At 48.2% G+C, this 20,929-nt stretch overlaps 1 long non-coding RNA gene across 1 annotated transcript; it reads right to left on the bottom strand.

Annotated features, from left to right (window-relative positions):
- Window positions 1–4,320: 4,320 nt before the first annotated feature.
- On the bottom strand, window positions 4,321–5,224 carry LOC120103181 (uncharacterized). Its single transcript, XR_015621251.1, has 3 exons — window positions 5,163–5,224; window positions 4,736–4,839; window positions 4,321–4,596 (listed from the first exon to the last, which is right to left on the bottom strand). It is a non-coding gene; the product is annotated as an uncharacterized LOC120103181 (long non-coding RNA).
- Window positions 5,225–20,929: the final 15,705 nt, after the last annotated feature.

The following is a 20,929-nucleotide window of genomic DNA, read 5'->3' as shown; positions in this document are numbered from 1 at the left end:
ATAACCTGGGAGGCAGAGATAGACTCTCCCCATGTCTGTGCCCCAGTCCAGGCAGTGGACCCAGGTGACATTCCTAGACTCCAGTGAGTCGCCAGATTAGTCAACCTCCAATCTCGCTGAGAATTCCCGATGGCTCGGTGCATTGAACAGGACCAGATGTTTGGTCAAATGTGAGATTCTCTCCAGTGTGCCCCTGGGAAAAGAAGTCTTATATTCAAAGGATCACCAAGAGATGCCAAGGCACAGGGAGGGGTCCCTGGAAGGCCGCGCTCTCTGGTTCTTGGCAGCTCTACGGGGTAACTTGAGCACGTGAAGTATGCGGTCTAAGTTATTATTACGTTTAATTATCGTAGACTTCTAGCTGTGTGTCCGACAGATGGCATGTTCTCCATCAGGGACGTCATTAAGGAAGACCATGTGCTGTGGCGTAGCAAGCTTGGGTAACGCGACATCTGTGCAATTGTATTTATTGAAGGTATCGATTGATAATCAAGACTCTTTAGTTTTTATTCACTTACATCCTAATCGCAGCCCCCTCCTTCCTCTCCTCCCGGTCTCACCCTTAAAAGTCCTTCCCCCTATTGCTCCCTCACTTTCTCCTCAGAAAAGGGGAGCCCCCTTGGTACCACCCCACCCTGGAACATCTAGTCCCAGCAGGACTAGGTACATCCTCTCCCCCAGAGGCCCAACCAGATGAGGGGAAGAGGAATCCAATGGCAGGGAAGAGTCAGGCAGAGGCAGCCTACCCCCCCCGCCCCGCACCACTTGTTAGGGGACCCACATGAAGACCAAGCTGCACATTTTCGACAAATGTGTAGGGGGCGTAGTCAAGACTCTTAAGGGAAAAAGAGAAGCCGTGGTGGAGGGGAAGCTGTTGGCTGACAGAACTGAAAGTCTAGGTAGGAATGGAGGATTCTGGGTGCTGCGGGCGGGCGGAGATGCTAAGATTCTGTTTTCTCTCCTTGCCTCTCTGCCTCTGAGTGAGACAGAGGAGGGGAGGAGTCTCCCAGAGGGAAACCAGGTCACTCATCAGAGGGGAAGAGGGGCACTGCAAGCAAAGAACAGCTGCCTCCCCCTTACCTATGTCCCCTGGGGGGTGGGGACAAGGGGACAGATGACAGTTTACTAATCATATGTACACCCTGAGGTGCTTGATTGTCTAATTTAGGTTTTCCCCCAACTTATCCGCTGGATCACTGACAACTTCTAGAACATTCCTAACCTGGCCCTTGACATATACAGCCTTCTGGTTCTTAGTCTAAAAGAGTGACTGGGGGTTGGGGATTTAGCTCAGTGGTAGAGCACTTGCCTAGCAAGCCCAAGGCCCTGGGTTTGGCCCCCAGCTCCGGAAAAAAAAAAAAAAAGAGTGACTGACTCTCACTGAGAGGTTGCCACCTCAAGAATTCAGTTTAAATTCAAATCCAGGTTAGGCTGTGTGGTCTTGGTCAGGTGACTCAGCCTTCCTGAGCCTCAGTTTCCTCATCTGTAAAATGGACAGGAGGACAGGATATTTTCTTTTAGGGATAATGAAACTGTTCTTGATTTCAAGAGTAGTTAAGAGTCATCTGATTTCAGAAATAGACTTTGTTTGTTTGTTTGCTTGTTTGTTTGCTTGTTTATTGTTATTTACTCCAGCCAGGCTTTCTCTGTGTAGTCCTGGTGGTCCTAGAACTCACTCTGTAGACCAGGCTAGACCAACACTGAGATCCCCCTGCTCTGCTTCCTTAGTGCTGAGGTTAAAGGTGTGTATCACCACTGCCTGGCAGGCCACAAACAACACTTTAAAATTCACTGAGTCGGTACACTTTAAGAGGATAAATTTGGGGCTTTGGGCTGGGGGTGTGGCTCAGTGGCAGAGTGCTTATCTAGAATACACAAGGCCCTGGGTTCGATGCCCCAGCTCTGCTTTAAAAGAAGATGACGGAAGCAACATGGAGGCAGACATAAACGATCGTTGCTGTGCATTTCTATGTAGAAACAGGAAAACAGATAAAGTGTGGAGCTTATATACAGTGGAGTACTACACAGCAAGAAAAAAAAAGCACACTTAAGAGGCAGATCAGGAGGATTACCACAAGTTCGAGGCCAGCCTGGACCCACACATGGAGTGAGTTCCAGATCAGCCAGGGCAACAGAGTAGGACCCTGTCTCAAAACAACACACAAATAAACAAACAAAAAGCAAGAAGAGGAAGAGGAAGAGGAAGAAGAGGAGGAGGAGGAAGAAGAAGAAGAAGAGGAAGGGGAAGGGGAAGGAAAAGGAGGAGGAAGAGGAGGAGGAGGAGGAGAAGGAGGAGGAGGAGGAGGAGGAGGAGGAGGAGGAGGAGGAGAAGAAGAAGAAGAAGAAGAAGAAGAAGAAGAAGAAGAAGAAGAAGAAGAAGAAGAAGAGGAAGAGGAAGAGGAAGAAGAAGAGGAAGAGGAAGAGGAAGAAGAAGACAGCTACTAAGGTGTATCAGTGGGTAGAAGGTGTCTGTGGCTCAGCCATGGTCCCATACTCACACGAGGAAGCAGAGAACTAACTCCTGAAGTTGTCTCTGATTTCCACACACATGCTGAGGTGCAGGCCTCCCTCAGTAATAAATACATAAATTTCATTTTTTGAAAAGTGGGAAAGAGTGAGTGTATGTGCACATCTTAGGATCTATGGCCTTCCCTTTCTTCCTTCTTTTAGGTTTCTTTCCTTCTTCTGGCTTTTTAGGTTTCCTGAGACAGGTTCTCCTGTTTCTAGTCAGGTCTCTGACTCCTGGCCCTCTTCCCTCCATCTACCAGGGGTCACCAGACTTCAGTTAAAAACAGGAGCTGGGGCCTGAGACACAGCTCAGAGGTTACGAGCACTCACTTGTTGCTTTTATAGAAGACCCAGGCCCATCATCCCAGCATAAGGAGACTCAGGCAGAACTGCCACAGATTCAAGGGTAGCCTGGGCTACATGTCAAGTCCCAGGTCAGCAAGGACCAGACAACAAGAGTGTCTCAGAAAAAAAGGAAGAAAAACACGACAATTGTAAGGATTAAAGAATGAGAGCAGCGTGGCCCTTGGCACAAAGGGGAAGCTTTCTTCATCCTTCCTCCTCATCGCCATCATCCTTGTTAGCCTATCATGCTCACCACCCTCATTATCCTGCTTGTCACCATGACAACCATCTCTATCTTCTTCATCACCATCATCTTCACCATCATCACCATCATCACCTCTGTCACCATGGCTGTCAGTGTTATCTTCGACAGCCTCATCTTCATCCTCATCTTCGTCCTCAGTGTTGACTGAGACAGGGGGACAAACGTGAAACAAAGCTATGAAGAGGGCTGTCTGCCGGCTCAGTGACACAGCCCTTGCCCTGGATTCCGTATCTAGTGTTGGGGGCGGGGGGAATTAAAAACTTAGTGTACTAATTGACCTGCTGTTTTATTTTTCCGCATTACTTAAAATAGAAGACATCTGGCAAGGAAGCCAAGTGAGGCTTGGTGTCGAAGCTGCGCCATCTAAATAAAAACATGTCGCTTAAAAATAACCTTTGTTTTCCTAAAATATTACCATGGCTGACAGATTCGACTACACAGAAATGAACGCTTCTCTATGGCAAACGACACCATAAACAAAGTCAAAACGGCAAGATGAGGGGGAAAGATTTCTACTTAAAACAAGGGGGGAGTGTAGAGCCAAGCAGGGCAGGGCTCTAATCCCAGCTCTCAGGAGGCAGAGGCAGGCGGATCTCTGTGAGTTCAAGTCCAGCCTGGTCTACAGAGTGAGTTCTAGGACAGCCAAGGCTACACAGAAGAAACCTTCCTTGTAAAACCTAAATAAATAAAATAAATACATAGTAAATAAATAAAAACAAGGTGTTTAGAGCTGGAGGCACGGCTCAGTGGTGGAGGGCTTGCCCAGCATGCATGAAGTCTTACATTTAAGCCCTGCTCCTTGGGGAAAAGGAAGGGTGAAGCTAATGGCGTAAGGCTGGGCTGGGGACATAGCTCAAAGGTCTCACACTTTCCTGACATGCACAAGAACTTTGGGCCTGTTCCCAGTACTGCAAAAATAAAGCAATAAAACCTCAAAATATCGATCAGGTATCGTCCTAAAAAGTAATCAATCTACTAGAAAAATGGAGTAAAGACATCTATGCAGGGTGACCTTGAATTTCTTTTTTTTTAAAGATTTATTTATTATATATAAGCACACTGTAGCTGTCTTCAGACACACCAGAAGAGGGTGTCAGATCTCATTACAGATGGCTGTGAGCCACCATGTGTTTGCTGGAATTTGAACTCAAGACCTCTAGAAGAGCAGTCAGTGTTCCTAACCACTGGGTCATCTCTCCAGCCCTGATTTGTTTTATTTTTATTTATGTATAGTTGTGTGGGTGCACACCCATGAGGAGGTGCTCACAGAGGACAGAAGAGGGTAGTGGACCCCCTGGAGCAAGAGCTACAGCAGTTATAAGCCACCACGTGGGTGCTGGGAGCAGATTGTCTTCTTCAAGTTCTCTTAATCACTGACTGTCTCTTCAGCCCATAGGGGATTGTTTGCTTGCTTGCTTGTTGTCTGTTTGTAAACACAAGATGTGTAGTACTTCACGCCTGTCATCCCTGTAATGTCTCTGAGGGAACAGAGGTGAAAGGTCAAGAGTCTGAGGACATCTTTGTCTACATAGCAAGTTTAAGGCTAGTCCCAGCTGCGTGAGACCTTGTCTCGAAAGTCATTAATTATTGGTTTTGGGTTTGATTTTGTTTTGTTACCGTGCTGCATTGATTTTGAGCTGAGAACTCTGGTCTGGAGATCCCATGTTGACTCTCAGTCTCTCAGCCATGGGCGATCTTCCCAAGACCTGCTGTGGTAGGTCCTAAATAAAGGACAGGCTCTGGGGCTTTGGCTATCCAGCTTGGTCCTCCTCACACAGGGAAAATGGGTACAAACAGGGAAGGGATCTGAGGCATACTGCAGGTAGGAAAACAGGAAGCAAAGAGGCAGGGCCCAGGACTCAGGAGAAGGCAGGGCAGGGACTCTCCCATGGTTGACCCTGCACGGCATCACGTCCCTGGAGATCTGGCTCAGTTCCACTATTATGGAGTTAACAGGAGAAAGCTTACTCCCTGGTCTCTGTGTCTCTGAGTCTCGAAAGGTTAGCCCCAGGGTGGGGAGGTCCAACAGTTAGTGTCCGCTCACCCATCTGCTGGCTTCCTTGGACTGATTTGCTGATCAGTGAGGAGAGGGCGAGGTAGCTCAGTTGGTAGGGCGTTTACCCAGCATGCACCAGGCCCTGGTTTTGATCCCTAGCACGGTATAAAACAGGCACGGTATCGTGTACCTTCAGTTCTAAGGAAGTCGAGACATTCCGGCTGGGGCTACTCAGGGCAGAGTACTTCCTTAGCCTGTGTGAAACCATAGATTCTAGCCTAGCACCTTGAAAAGAGTGTTAGGACCTCAGGGACTCGTCTTCCTTCCTTCTTCAACCCCGTGCTGAGTGGTCCTGGGTAGTTGACGTCACCTCTCCCAGCCCCAGCTTTCTCATCCGAGAACAAAACTTGTCTTCAGAGAAGGTTGGCGTGGCGATAGTCCTGCCTGTGAGCCTGGTACACAGCAGACCTCAAAATCCACTGGCTCTGGGCACAGTGGAGCTACGGGAAGTGGCGATGGCAGCGTGTGGTCACAGCAATGACTCTCACTGTACTGTGGCTCTGGCTGTGGTATGGACTGCTGCAGAGGGCGTGGTTTTCCTCTGGCGATGTGTCGGCCTGAGCCTACACTCAGAATCTTTCCTCCAGGGGGATGGCTCAACAGGCCGGCTCAACAGAACCACAGGCAGGCCGTCTGCCATCTTGAAGCTGAAGAGCCAACAAGGGCCCGCTGCAGCCACTGCTCCAGGCCCAATTTATAAAAATAACCCTCCAAGTCCCCCATGGGGTGGAGGCAGTGCCTCATCCTGCTCTTCACATCTCAGGTGACAGCCACTGTCTGTAATTGTGTCAGAAATAACTGTGGCTTCACTGGCTGCCCTGACCGCTGAGGCTACACATGCCCAGTTGGTTGATTTTTAATTATTATTATTTTTTTAATGAAACAGTTGCACCCGTCAATCAGACTGTTCTTCAGGTCGTCTACTGAGTCTGGCTGCAGGAAAGAGCATGGTACCTCATCCTGGCCCTCAGGTCGCTTCCAGGGGCAGCCTGGAGGAGGAAGAATCACCTAGAGCAAGCTGCTCCTTGACTCTTATTTACTGACTCCGGGAAGAGCTGACAGGGCAAAGGGCTGGGTTTGCAGCCAAGCTCCACACTTCTTGGCCCCTGACATCCAGCACCGTCAAGCAACACGCCTCTGTTTCTTCATCCTGGCCACTAGTTGTGAATTCAAAACATCTCGTCGTCTCAGAGGGAACAACCAGGAGGAGAAACTGAGGCTCAGGGAGCCATGGTGACTTCTGGAAGTCAGAACAAGTCTTTGCCAAAGTAGAGGACTGTCACTTCTATGCTTTCCATAGATCCCTGGTGGCTGCCATCCTGTGATCCTGGAAACAGGTCTGACGGTGCCTAGCTAACCCATGGTTCCCTCAGCCTCCAGCCCTTCCATTCCAGTTTGTGAGGTCTGTTAGCCAGCCTCACTATTTGAAGTTCACGAGGAAAGTCTGAATGTCAGCTCAATCAAAAACAGAAGAATGAGACATGAAGTCCAGCGCCCAGGAGCAGAAGGGATTTTCTTTCTACTGGATGCTTTGATTAAACTGTTGATTTGACACAACCCAGAGTCGCCTTTTAACTGAAGTGTCATCTAGATCAGGCTGACCCGTGGGCATGTCTGTATGGGACTGTCTTGATGATTAATTGATGTGGGAAGACCCAGGCCACTGTGGGCGGCATCATTCCCTAGGCTGGAAAGGGGAGGGTGCTGCTGTGTTTGTCCCAGGCTGGATAGGAAAGGAGAGAAGCAGCAGGCAGGGCTGTGCATGTGTTTCTTCCTTCTCTACACTGGGTGTGGTGTGATTAACCGCTTCACGCTCCCGCCACCACGGTGACTTCTCTGCTGTGCCAGATCGTAACCAGGAACGAGATGCCGAATAAGCCCTTCCTCCCTTGAGTTGCTTTGCATCAGGGTATTTTATCAGAGCAACAGGATAAAACTGGTACGGACAGGAACTACTCTGAACCCTCTGGGTCTCCATTCCAAAATCTGCCCGTTCCCAAATCTCCATAATCGCTCGACTCCCAACAGCTTCAGTCCAAAGCAGTCTCCAGCAGCGGTTCATGCAGCCTGACTGGGAACAAAGGGAGGTTTGATTGCTAAGCCTTCCATCATCACTGGAGTCAAACTTCAATTCTGCTGTGTGTCTTGGAATAAGTTGCTTTGCTAACGAGTAATTCCATTTCCTGTATGAACGCTGAGAGGATAACAGTGCCCACTGATGGTGGTTAGTTTAAATGAGATAGTGTATGTCATCGGTCAGTTGGCGTGGAGCCTCTATGACTGCACCAGCTGATTACTGAGAGCCACTGAGAGGTTATTTTTCATGTTCCCTTATCTACAAGGCTGGAGGCAAGAATGGTGTCCGGTTTATGTTTCGCACAAAAGAGACATAAAATGGAGATATAAAGTAAAATGTAGGGCTGTGACTGTAGCTCAGTTAGTAGCATGCATTAAGACTCCGGGTTTGATCCCCAGTAATATAATCCTTGGGACAGAGCTAAACATCTCCAAGGATGTAGAAGTCCCTTAGTGACAAAACAGGGACAGGTAGCTTTGCCTAGTAGCCATTGGTGCCTCCTAGGCAGAACAACTCTATTTTGTGTGAGCATGCATGTGTGCATGTGCTTGCAGTGCATGTGTGTGTGCATGTGTGTGTGTGTGCATGTGTGTGTGTAAAAGCATGTGTGTGTATGTGTGTGTGCATGTGCTTGCAGTGCGTGCGTGTGTGTGTGTGTGTCTGTGTGTCTGTGTGTCTGTGTGTTGGTGCTGGGATTGCAGCTGGAACCCAGGACCTCACACATGCAAAGCGCTCGCTCTGTTCTGAATGACTCTCCCAGCACAGGACTATGCACTTGCAGCCGGGAACGTTGAGGGCCTTGCTCCCAAACTTTCTTCCTCTGCTTCTAATTTTCGCCTTATTGTTGTGTTTTAAAGACTGGGACTGGGCTGGAGAGATGGCTCAGCAGTTAAGAGCACCCGACTGCTCTTCCAGAGGTCATGAGTTCAATTCCCAGCAACCACATGGTGGCTCACAACCATCTGTAAAGAGATCTGATGCCCTCTTCTGGTGTATCTGAAGACAGCTACAGTGTACTTATATATAATAAATAAAATAAATCTTTAAAAAAAAAAAAAAAGACTGGGACTCACTATGGCCTGGATCTTACTCTGTAGCCCAGGCTGTCCTCACATTCATGGCTACCCTCCTGTGGAACTCTTCAGGCGTGAGGCACCAGCTGCCTGGCCTCTCTCTTCCTGACTTTCCCTGGCATTTTAATCAGGGTTTAATCTGAAAGCAGAAGAGAAAAAAAGATGCAGTTCTGAGTCCTGCGGCTCCTGCCTCAACCAAAGCACAAGCTACCTTGTAACTCTTTTTCCCTGAGCGAAGGGAAAGCCTTCTATCTGTCATCTGTCAACTTCTCCCTTGCTAGCGTTGTTTTCTCTCTCCCTCTCTCCTTCCTTCCTCTTTCCTTTTTTCCTTCTTCCCTCCCCAGAACAGAAAACAAATTGCTCCGAGCATCTTCCTTTCCCTCCAGACCAATTACTTAACTGGGCACCCTATAACATAAAGTTTACACTATTAATCGTTTCCATGGCAACCGCACACCCAGACTCTCTGCCTTCAAAGCAATCATACCTTTTTATTTTTCTCTCTCCCTTCCCCATTACAAATTCAAGCTTGCCGAAAAGTAACTTTTATTTAAAGCACAGAGACAGAAGCTAACAAGGTTTGTGAAGGGGATAAAATGACTGTACCAGCTAGGGGGTCCCTGGGTAGAACAAGAGATGATTTTTGAAGAAAAAAAAAAAAAGTCCGCTGTAAGCCAATCAGCTATTCGCATCTTTCTGAAGCCATTTTAAGTCTGCAGGAGAAACCTATTGAATTGTAAATGTGATGGGGAGCCCTCATTTTCAGAGCACTGCCCCCGACACCCACCTAGACTCTGCTCGCAGCACTTTGTGTCCACGAATCCCCTCATTTAATCGTGGCTGCATCCTGCAAAGATTTTTGCCGGCAGATATCACGGCTGCCGAGGGCATGTGTTCCTGAGAAAACGGATTCCGTCCCCAAATCAGACATCAGAGCTGTAGTGTCCAAGCTCCTGCCTCCTAATAGCAGTAACAGCTGTCTGTCTGTACTGCCAGGAGTCTGTCAGGCCAGTAGCTAAGTCGAGTTTAGGAGGCCGTCCTATCCCTCTCTTACATATAACTGGAGGAAACCGCAAGGGTAGGATTCGAACCCCTGAAGTTTACTCCTCTGTCATAATCCATTTAAATGTAACAAAATGTCATAAGCTTGATAGAAAGAGCAGAGACCACCAGACCCTGGTGGTGCACACCTTTAATCCCAGCATTTGGAAGGCAGAGGAGATGGTTCTCTGTGAGTTCGAGACTATCCAGAACAGTCAGGGCTACACAGAGAAACCTTGTCTCAAAAACAAACAGGGGTTAATTCCCTGAGGTTCTAGAGCCTGGAAAGTCTAAGATCGGGTGCTGGCAGATTGGGTGTCTAGTCCACAGACGGTCTTTCTCATTGTTCCTCAGATGGGGACAGAGCAAGGATTTCTGTCAAGCCTCTCTTATAGAAGGCACCAATCCAACTCCTGAGAGTCCCGTCCCTACGAAGTAACCACCTCTCATGCCCCAGCTCTAGCTTTATCTCCAACACCACAGGTAAACCCCGGCCTGTATAGGCCAGCGCAAGCCTGGGGTCAGAGGACAACACGGCCAGTTCTCTTCTACAGTGAGATCCAGGGATTGAATTCAGGTCATCAAGTTTGCATGGGAAGTTCTTTTATCTCACCAGCACACAAATAGTCTGATGGTAGCGGCCCCAAGAAACAACACCACAGAGAAGCAAGGAAGACCTTTTTCCTCTGTGGAACTGGTCTGAGCGGGCAGGCTCGGTGGCAGGCAGAGTAGCCACGTACACTCAGACACCACTCCACTGCTGTGCCTGTCTGACTTGTAATTTGCACATCTTTCTAACCAGGTGAGGGCAGGATCTTTATTTTCTTGCCTATATCCCTGGTCCTGGAAATAGTGTATCTTTGCTGATTGGATGTTCACAAGATCATCTGGGACCAGCTACCAGAGCATTGGCCTCCAGGGAACTGGGGTTCCTCAGAACTTTCAAATGTGAAAAGCTAGTCAATTCCTCCTCCTCCTCCTCTTCCTCCTCCTCCTCCTCCCCCTCCTCCTCCTCCTCTTCTTCCTCCTCTTCTTCCTCCTCTTCTTCCTCCTCTTCTTCCTCCTCTTCTTCCTCCTCTTCTTCCTCCTCTTCCTCCTCCTCTTCCTCTTCTGTAAGTTGGGTTTCTGTTTTTAAAGATTTATTTATTTTATGTATGTGAGTACACTCTCTTCAGACACACCAGAAGAGGGCATCGGATTCCATTGCAGATGGTTGTGAGCCACCATGTGGCTGCTGGGAATTGAACTCAGGACCTCTGGAAGAGCAGTCAGTGCTCTTAACCGCTGAGCCATTTCTCCACCAGTGGCTAGTCAATCCCTTAGGTGCCCTGACCACAGTGGAGAAGGGTGACATGAGCCTGAGGAAGGAGGTGCATCTCCTAGAGACAGGAAGACAGAAACCTAGCTGTGTCCAGAGCCAGCCAAGGCTGTCATTTGCAGCAATCTCACTGTGCTTCCGAACCAGTCTGAATCAAGTCAGCCTGCAGAGCCAGGATGGTAGCCCATGCCTATAATCCCAGCACTCAAGAGGCTGAGGCAGGAAGATCATGAAGATTGGCCTGAACTACTGAAACCCTGTGGGAGAGGGAGGGGGAGGACAGGAGGAGGAAGAGGAGGAGTGGGACAGGGAGGGAGACGGGGAGAGGGATTGTTTTACCTGTCTCTAAGATTTTGCATGTTTTTCTTTGTGTGCACAGGTATGTGATGTGTTCCTGTGTATGTGCACATGGGCATGCATGTGGGACGGCAGAAGTCTTTGTCTTCCTCAATTCTTCTCCCAGAGATCCTCCTGCCTCTATCCCCCAGTGCTGGGGTTACTATGGTTATGCTTGCCTTACTGGGCTTTTGGATGGGCCCTGGGGATCAAACTCAGGTCTTCTGTTTTGTTTGCTTGTTTGGTTGGTTTGTTTTTTTGTTTTGTTTTGTTTTGTTTTTTTATGGTAAGAACCTCACCAACTAATCCATCATTCACCCCATGCCTATTGCTCTATTTTTTTTTTTTTTTTGGTTCTTTTTTTTGGAGCTGGGGACCGAACCCAGGGCCTTGCGCTTCCTAGGTAAGCGCTCTACCACTGAGCTAAATCCCCAGCCCCCTATTGCTCTATTTTAAAAATTACATTTAGTGGGCTGGAGAGATGGCTCAGCGGTTAAGAGCACTGACTGAAAGGTGACTTTTTTATATGTCCCTCTGACCTCAGTTTTGATCAAAGCGTTATCAAGGTCACCAAGAACAATTTAGAGATTGCCAAGGACTTGTTCAAAAGTGTTTTCAAGTCTGACCGACTTGGCTTCACGGTGGCAGCACACATCCTGTATCTTCCCCTGGAGGTAGGCTCAGGGTTCTACCAGCGCGCTCTGAACACTAAGGGGCAGTTATATGCACTTCTAGTATGTAACAGCGTATTTTACAAGTATTTCAAGTGGGGTGGGGTGGGGGGGTCAAATAGCCGAATGTGGTGGCAAACACCATCAATCCCAGCATTTGGAAAGCAGCGGCAGGTGGATCTCTATGAGTCTTGCTAGCTTGCTGTACGCAGCCCGATCCAGGCCAGCCAGGGCCACATGATAAGACCCCATCTTAAAAGAAAATGGCGGGGGTTGGGGATTTAGCTCAGTGGTAGAGCACTTGCCTAGCAAGCGCAAGGCCCTGGGTTCGGTCCCCAGCTCCGAAAAAAAAGAAAAGAAAAGAAAAGAAAAAGAAAATGGCAAGGGTCAAGGGTCTGGGGGAAGGCTGGGAGATGGCTCAGTGATTACAACAAGCACTTACTGAGTTCGGGTCCCAGCTCCAGGGATATACCCCATTTTAGGTCTCTCAGCACAACTGCACTCATGTGCCCGAACCAATACACAGGCACACACAAGTACACATATCAAAAAATAACAAAAATAAGCTATTCCGAAAAGAGAGAAAATAGGCAAATCTGTTAGGTCTGCGGAGTAACTTAATAAGAGAGCACAGGTCCGGGGTTCCTTCTAAGGACTCAGCACAGGAACACAGCATGGGGCTCCTCCATCCCCGTCCCTCGGGTCTGCTACCATTTGTGCAAAATGGGCCTCTCCGGGTCCCTTCTGGCTGTACCGAGTACAGAAGTACAGAAGCCTTTGCCATAGCAGGGAGAATAAGAACCCCTGTCTGACAACCCGTGGGAATACCTCCCCACTCAACAGCAAAAATGTATTTCTGTCTTGACATCTACAATGGAAGCTTAATTGCTGATAAGTAGCTGACAACCGGTAGATGCGATCCGGGAGCTAAATCTATAATAGACTCCAGGAGCGCCTCCAGAATGCCAGGCTCCTGGGGGGGGAGGGGACCTACAGATTGAGGCACAGGGCATCAGCTTGGTCAGGGAACCCAGGGGTGGGCCAGGGATGGCAAAATCGCCCTACCCCCATGCCCCCAACAAGAAGTGGCAGCAAAGCCAACAGGTGCCACTCACAGGTCACTTCCTCCAGGGCACTGTGCGGATTGCTTTCATGGTCATGTAGTAACGTTGAGAGTGCTATGCTGAGTCTTAGTGGCAGCCACTACTTATCTTACTGAGGACTTACTGTGTGCCTGTCTGTCTCTTGAGCATGTGATATAAAACAGTGCTTTAGCTCTCCAGACTGCGTAACCAGAGGTCCGAGGTTCAGTTTCCAGTACCCACATCGGGTGGCTCGCAACTGCCTGGAGCTCACGCTCCAGGGGATACAGCGCCCTCTTCTGGTATATTCAGGTATATTCACACACTCGGCTTACATGCACACTATGGTGTATCTGGGACCCAACCAACCGTCTGACCCTTCAGGTTGGTGCTCTACCTTCCAACTCTCCTATACTCCTGTCTCACAGGATCACTCCAAAAGCCTGGTTGCTGTCATTTCATCCTAAGGATAGTGACCAAGACAGGGATAGATCGAGCGACGTCCTCAAGGTTTCATAGCATATCTGAGCCGGAATCAGGATACACTGGAAGGCTCATGCATATTCTTTTATTTTTTTTAAAGATGTATTTATTTAATGTATATGAGTGTTCTATCTGCATGTACACCTGCCTGCTGGAAGAGGGCACCAGATCCCATTACAGACGGTTGTGAGCCACCATGTGGGCACTCGGAACTGAACTCAGGACCTCTGGAAGAGCAGCCAGGGCTCTTAAGCACTGAGCCATCATCTCTCCAGCACACAGGTTTATGAATATTCAAAGTCCCTGCTTCTCACTGTCGGTCCCCTTTGGTGAGTTTGTGCCTAGCTCTCCAAGGAGCCACAGAGACAGAAATTATAAACGTTCTCTCAGGCAGGGAGGTGAAGAACCCCGTCATGGCCAGGTCATACTCAGTGACCCAGGATGGGGAGTGGGGAGGGGAGCGGCTTGAATTGCTTCTGGCTGTAAGGACAGAGGCCTCCAGGAAAGAGCTGCCTGGAAGTTCAGGTTCGAAGCCCTGCTTGGGGCTGGAGTGACACGGTGCTCACCTTGAATGCACAACACCCTAGATACACTCTTCAGTGCTACAAAACCAAACCAGGCCACAGAGCCCATAGAAACGCCCCCTTTTCCTTTCTTATCCCTTCAAATCTCGCTTCCCTCCCATTTTGAGACAGGATCTCAGGTAGCTCAGGCTGCTCTTGAACTCCTGATCCTCCTGGCTCTGCATCTCAAAGCTAGGATTACAGGTGTTCACTCTGGAGCTTGGCTCAACTCTCCCTTGCCTCTTGCCAGAGGAGAAAGACCAGGATGGGCACGCCAGGAGAGGGGTTTCGTTAGTGTCTGCGGTATGCTGGCTACAGGAGTGCCGTGATGACAGAAAGCAGTAGACAGTTCTTCACAGTTCTACTGGAGGTCGAACACAAAGACTGAGACCGGAAGTCCTACGGAAGCAGAAGACTGGGGCGGGAAGTGAAACCGGATGCTGGTAAACACATCCTTCCTGGAGTTAAGGAACAGTATGTAGACTCCCCCAAGTAGCTGTTTTTAGTCAGTTCACCCACACAAACTCATCAGATCAGACAATGAGCACTCCAAGAGCATAAGAGCCTGGAGCTCAATCGCCTGGGTTCAAATCCCAACTCTGCCCCTTGTCCTTCTTTCCGTGCCCACAGTTTCCTCATCTGTGAAATGGGAACGAAATGACACCTGTTCTCATCTGTTCTGCAGCATGTAGTCAGAGTTCATGTATGTTGCCTGCAAAGTACTCAGAATGGTAGGGGTGTTCCAGGTTTGGGACAGGGACTGGGGTGAGGTTGTGGGAGGGGCAGGGCTGGGATCCAGGTGGAGTGACGCAGTGAGTGCTGTCTGCTGTCCTTATAGGACCTTGTATCCCCCAGATACCTGATGAGAACAGGTGATGTGACGGTTTGTATATAGTAGGCCCAGGGAGTGACCTTGTTGGGAGGTGTGGCCTTGTTGGAGGAGGTGTGGTCTTGTTGGAGGAGGTGTGGCCTTGTTGGAGGGGTGTGGCCTTGGAGGAGGTGTGGCCTTGTTGGAGGAGGTGTGGCCTTGTTGGAGGAGGTATGTCACTGTGGATGTGGGCTTTAAGCTTCCTGGGAGCGAGTATTCTGCTAGCAGCCTTCAGATGAAGATGTAGAATTCTCAGCTCTGCCTGCACCATGCCTGCCTGGACACTGCCATGCTCCTGCCTTGATGCTAATGGACTGAAACTCTGAACCTGTAAGGCAGCCCCAATTAAATGTTGTCCTTATAAGAGTTGCCTTGGTCATGGTGTCTGTTTACAGCAGTAAAACCCTAACTAAGACACCCTGGCTATCCTGAAATTCTCTCTATAGAGAACCTCAACGCTTGCCTGCCTCAGCCTCCTGAGTGCTGGGATTACAGGAGTGTGTCACCACCACACCTGGCTGAAAAGAGATGTCTTCAGCTCGCAGTTGGGAGACAGTTGCATTTGGTCTCTGGTGAAGGTAGGTGGAATGTCAGACAGAGTAAGTGGTCACATCTGGAACCAATTATCCGAAGGTGGTGGGGGAGCCAGCTGTGCTCCCTCAGGAGACCCTCCCTGGAGAAGTATCCTAATCTTCCCCCAAAGCAAAGCCCCAACAACCCCCACTACCCCACCTCACCTGCACTTCCTCAGGGACTTTACATTGACCCAGAGACCCTGATTATCCTTATGAGAGCTCCAGCATGGAGGAAGCTGAGGCAGGAGGGTTGCTGTGAGTTTAAGACCAGCCCACAGTATAAAGCTATCTTTCAAAACAAGGGGGGAGGGAGAGAAGACAAGAAGAGTGAGACAGGGAAGGGTGGTGGTGGAGGGGAGAGGGAACGGGAGAGGGCAAGGGGGAGAGAGAGAGAGAGAGAGAGAGAGAGAGAGAGAGAGAGAGAGAGAGAGGAGAAGCGTCAGAAGATCATTCTCTTAGCATATAAAGCTCGGCACTCAAACTTCAGCACCACAAAATACTTCTTTTTTTTTTTTAAAGATTTATTTATTTATTAAGTACACTGTAGCTGTCTTCAGACACACCAGAAGAGGGCATCGGATCCCATTACAGATGGTTGTGAGCCACCATGTGGTTGCTGGGATTTGAACTCAGGACCTCTGGAAGAGCAGTCAGTGCTCTTAACCACTGAGCCATCTCTCCAGCCCCACAAAATACTTCTTAAAAAGTGATAAAAATATAGATTTGGGGGCTAGGGAAAGGCTTAGTCAGTAAAATGCTTGCTACACAAGCATGAGGACCCAGGTTCGGACTCCAGCACAGTACCTATCTAAACAGCTAGCCAGAGTTGTGTGCACCAGCCCAGAGCAGTTCAAGGGTCAAGCTCTGGTGGGGAAGAGAGGGATAGGAACTCCACCCGAAGCTGAATGCTTGTCTTAAAGCCAATGCTCCTCCTCAGGAACTGCTCTCCTCCTCTTAAAGATCAGTCCTCCCACAGAGATAAATTGGTATTCTGTCCTGGTTTTCAATCCTGTGAGAAAGCAGCTTCGCTGTGAGATAGCAGCACCCGTCTCGTTTTGCCAGAGTGGCTCTCCCCCTGCTCACCCTGAATCCCATTACAGGGCTTGCTCAGATGAGGAGACATTCAAAGGTCTCCTGCTCTGAGCTGTCTTCACTTCACCTTGTCTGCTGTGGTTTCAGGCTGCCTTGTCCCTCCCCTGGCACGGTCTCCAGAGTGTGACCGGCAAGAGGCACAGTGGGGTTTTATACAGTATTTAGTAAGGACGCTTCTGCTGCTCCTAGCATGGAAACACGGTGTTCCAAAGACTGATCTGGAGGCTGTCTACACTATTCCAGCACCGGAGGAAGCTAAGGACAGGGAAAGCCAGGCCTCTGCTGCGGGCAGCGTACAGTCAATTAGGAAGGAAGAACATAGGAACAGTTACAGATTTGCTAATACCCTCAGACTTCCGCCCTTCCACCGGCAGGTGCAAATTAACCTAATTCCCAAGCCACCATCAAGGTCATCATGAGCTGGACCCAATATAGCCGGCCTCCTGGGGCGAGGTGCCAGCCATGACCTCTCTTTGATCAGCCTATTTGGAGTTGCCAGCATAGGGAATTACCTCCTTTCCGTATTTATAGCTCTCTACTGTAGAGAGCAATTCTTCTCTAGCATTTCTTTCTTTGGCCTACCCTACCAGAGAGAAAGAAGTCCGGATGGCTGAAGACTGTCTAGACTCCCAGCCTTCGGGCTGAGAATCACAAGTCTCAATCCAAGTTTCCTACGCTTAGTTTCAAGGTAATGCCGTTGTGAGGCTGGCAAAATGGCTCAGCAGGTAAACGGTCACTACCAGGGCTGATGTTCTGGGAATCTACCAAGTCCTGAAAATTATCCTCTGAGCTCTGCACACATGCCAAGAAGGCATGACCTGCCTCCGCCCCCGCCCCCACAAACACATCTAAAAAGAAGTTATAAGATAATACAGTCCAGGGGCTGGTAAGATGGGGCAGCAGGTAAAGGCACTCACCATTACAAACCAGATGACCTCAATTTGACCCCAAGCCTCCACACTGTGTTTCAATCTCTAGAATCAATGGAAAGAGTGAACAAACTCCCCGAGAGTTGTCCTTTGATCTACACACACACACATACACACACACACACACACACACACACACACACAAACACACACAGTATACTTCCTATACCAATCATCATCGTCATCATCGTCATCATCACCATCACCATCATCACCAGCATATAATAAATAAAAAATGTGATGTGTAGGGGGCTGGAGAGATGGATGGCTCAGCAGCTAAGAGCACAGACTGCTTTTCTGGAGGACCGCGGCTTGATTTCCAGCCCCCTCAGTGCTGTTCACTATAGTCTCTAACTACAGTTCCAGAGAACGCAACGCCCTCTTCTGGTCGTGTGCTACATGCACATGCCGTAGACAAAACACCCGTCCATATAAAATAAGTCTTCTAGAAAAATGACTTAAGCCAGATTGGTGGCATACCCCTTCTATCTCAGCCTATGAAAGGCCAAGGCAGGTGATCTCTCTTGAGTTCAAGTCCAGCCTGTTTTACAGAGCAAGTTCCAGGACAGCCAGGGCTACCCAAAGAAACCCTACTCAAAATTCATTCATTAAAAATAATAAAACTTAGGGGTTGGGGATTTAGCTCAGTGGTAGAGCACTTGCCTAGCCAACGCAAGGCCCTGGGTTTGGTCCCCAGCTCCGAAAAAAAAGAAAAAAGAAAAAGAAGAAAAAAAATAAAACTTTTTATTTACATGTAATGCGATTTCTCTCCTTAGACCTTATCTCTTCCATCTGCAAAGAGAAGACAAAATGTACCAGCCTCTCCACTCATGATTTATCCCATCCATCCTGTGATGGTTTTCATATGCTCGGCCCAGGGAGGAGAGTGACACTATTAGAAGGTGGTCTTGTTGGAGTAGGTGTGGCCATGTTGGAGGGGCGTGGCCTTGTTGGAGTAGGTGTGGCCCTGTTGGAGGGGGTGTGGCCTTGTTGGAGTGGGTGTGGCCCTGTTGGAGGGGGTGTGGCCTTGTTGGAGTAGGTGTGTCACTGGGTGTGCACTTTAAGACCCTCATCCTAGCTGCCTGGAAGTCAGTATTCTGCTAGCAGCCTTCAGATGAAGATGCAGAACTCTCAGCCCCTCCTACACCATGCCTGTATTGCTGTAAAATTATAAAAATGACTTTCTTTTTTCCCACACTAGATCCAGCACCGTAGTGCCCCAAGGTATCTGCTAGACATCTTCATCTCAGTCAGCAAAGCCTCTCACCCGCTCTGCTCCATCTCATATCGCACTGCCAATGGCTTCTTTTCAAATCACAGAGGAATCTTTTTTTTTAAGATTTATTTATTTTATGTATATGAGTACATTGTAGCTGCCTTCAGACACACCAGAAGAGGGCATCGGATCCCATCACACATGGTTGTGAGCCACCATGTGGTTGCTGGGAGTTGAACTCAGGACCTCTGGAAGAGCAGTCAGTGTTCTTAACCACTGACCAATCTCTCCAGCCCACACAGAGGAATCTTAACGTCAGCCTCCATGTTCTCTCCACTGCTTCTCCCGCCTCCTCTAGTCTCCTCCTCTCTCTAAAACTTTTCTCCCGCCCATCCTTCCTTCTCGTCCAATGACAGGCCTCGTTCTATCTTGTACCTGCCTTCACCTCTATGACATCCCACGTTACCCCCTACCCCCACCCCAAGGATATCTCAACGCCCACGTACAGCTTGAGGAAGTTATTGGAGTCATCGCCCTGATTCCCTGGACTTTGTGGGGGCTGAAAGTGGTTATTCTAAGGTTGTTTTTATGAGGAATTTAGAATTGGTCATAGTTTAACAGGGAGGAATTAGCTAGATTGAGTTGTACAGCCATAATCTCATTTGGTAACTAAGCTAAAATCTTATCTTTGCTTTGGTATAGAATTTATTTGTTAAAAAAGTTTAAAAGTACAAGGTTTAGAGCCAGTCCTTCTATTGATGTCATTACAAACTTCTGAGTTGATTACACACGTTGAGTTAAGGGCCAAGTAGCAAATTCATGGCTCTGAGTTTAGAATACTTTCAAGATAATAAGATAGTTAACGGACGACAGTCCAGATTACCTTATATAGATAGATGGTCTTCAAAAAAAGTCAGAAATCCACAAAATATAAGATGTAAAGTTATTTATCTTTGGTTGAGACATATTTGCTCCTAACAGTTCCCCTTTGGCAGATTTAATGAAGAAATTGAGCATCTCTACCTCCGGGTGAGGTAATACTTTGTGGTTAGGCAGCCACTGGGCAGAGACTGCCCATTTCACCTACAGACTAATACTGTCCAAAAAGGGACACCTTATGCAGAATAGTTGTTGACTGGTAATCACCACCAAGCCACAATTATCAGCCCTTCGAGGTTTCTGCATTTCAAGAGTCTGTCGGTTGATTGTGGGCCAGAAGGCTGAAGACTTTTGCTCACATGTTGCTGACAGGGGACTGTGCTAGTGGAGATTTGTCTCTACAACCTCTCAACTCTGGAAGCCGTGTTAGGCTTCCTATGTGTATAGATATTTGGTCATTCTCAGATTTCTGATGGGGTTGAAGACTGAGTACAGTCTCATAGCCTATCAGGCTGTTTTTACTCTAAAAATACGTATTTTATTAGAGAGTTATCAGATAGTATACAAGCTAGCCAAGATATAATATAGATTTTAAGCCTTTCCTAAGGTGGAAATGGATAGCTAAATGTTCTGTTTAACTGATAAAGCATTGGACGAGGTGTTAGTTATGTTTTAGACTTTTAATTATAAAATGATAATAGTTGTGCTCATCTTATATTTGAAAGTATTTTTTTTTCTTTCTTTTTTTTTTTTTTTTTCGGAGCTGGCGACCGAACCCAGGGCCTTGCGCTTGCTAGGCAAGCGCTCTACCACTGAGCTAAATCCCCAACCCCTTGAAAGTATTTTTTTAATTAGACAAACGTTTTTTTAATTAGGATATCATAGAGGTGAAGGCAGGTACAAGATAGAAGGAGGCCTGTCATTGGACGAGAAGGAAGGATGGGCGGGAGAAAAGTTTTAGAGAGAGGAGGAGACTAGAGGAGGCAGGAGAAGCTGTGGAGAGAACATGGAGGCTGATGTTAAGGTTCCTCTCTGCACCTTTACAGGTTGTTATGAATGTTCTTAAGGGATGGGTGTGTACAGGGCTTTGTATGTGTAGGTGGGCAATCATATCTTATCAATTGGATCAGAGGTTATTGTGTTGTGTGGTCTTTCATGTGGCGATTTAAGTCTAAGAGGGTATGTGGCAGCTGGAGACACTAGGCCACCACAGAATTGGGATGTCTATTTCTGGCATGGTGGCAGCCTGGCTTGGGAACTAGATGGGTAGAGAGATTGCTGCCAGGCTCAGAGAGAGGCCTTCGGCAGTGTGATATGGGATGGAGCAGAGCGGGTGAGAGGCTTTGCTGACTGAGATGAAGATGTCTAGCAGATACCTTGGGGCACTATGGTGCTGGATCTAGTGTGGGAAAAAAGAAAGTCATTTTTATAATTTTACAGCAATATGCCTGCCTGGGTTCTGCCATGTTCGTACCTTGATGATAATGGACTGAACCTCTGAACCTGTAAGCCAGCCCCAATTAAATGTTGTCCTTACAAGAGTTGCCTTGGT

This window comes from Rattus norvegicus, chromosome 5, assembly GCF_021556685.1.
Source record: "Rattus norvegicus strain SHRSP/BbbUtx chromosome 5, alternate assembly SHRSP_T2T, whole genome shotgun sequence".
Taxonomy (NCBI): domain Eukaryota; kingdom Metazoa; phylum Chordata; class Mammalia; order Rodentia; family Muridae; genus Rattus; species Rattus norvegicus.
This window is presented reverse-complemented; position numbering and strand designations above follow the sequence as displayed.